The sequence below is a fragment of the Piliocolobus tephrosceles genome, unplaced genomic scaffold (assembly GCF_002776525.5).
Source record: "Piliocolobus tephrosceles isolate RC106 unplaced genomic scaffold, ASM277652v3 unscaffolded_26794, whole genome shotgun sequence".
NCBI classification, from domain to species: domain Eukaryota; kingdom Metazoa; phylum Chordata; class Mammalia; order Primates; family Cercopithecidae; genus Piliocolobus; species Piliocolobus tephrosceles.
Genome location: NW_022309636.1, coordinates 4,044 through 4,589, shown reverse-complemented (window position 1 = coordinate 4,589; position 546 = coordinate 4,044).

Here is a 546-nt window from a genome sequence, read left to right as displayed (position 1 = left end):
TCGGGAAGGGGAACATCACACACTGGGGCCTATCGTGAAAAGTGGGGGGAGAGGGGAGGGATTGCATTGGGGAGTTATACCTGATATAACTGATGAATTGATGGGTGCTGATGAGTTGATGGGTGCAGCACACCAACATGGCACAGGTATACATATGTAACAAACCTGCACGTTATGCATATGTACCCTAGAACTTAAAGTATAATAAAAAAAAAAATACAAAAAATTAGCTGGGTGCAGTGGTGCATGCCTGTAATCCCAGCACTTTGGGAGGTTGATGTGGGTGGATCATGAGGTCAGGAGTTCAAGACCAACCTGACCAACATAGTGAAACCCGTCTCTACTGAAAATACAAAAAAAAAATTAGCTGGGCATGGTGGTGTGTGCCTGTAATCCCAGCTACTCAGGGGGCTGAGGCAGGAGAATTGCTTGAACTAGGGAGGCGGAGGTTGCAGTGAGCTGAGATCGTGTCACTGCACTCCAGCCTGAGTGACATAGCGAGACTCCATCTCAAAAAAAAAAAAACAAAAAACAAAACAAAACAAA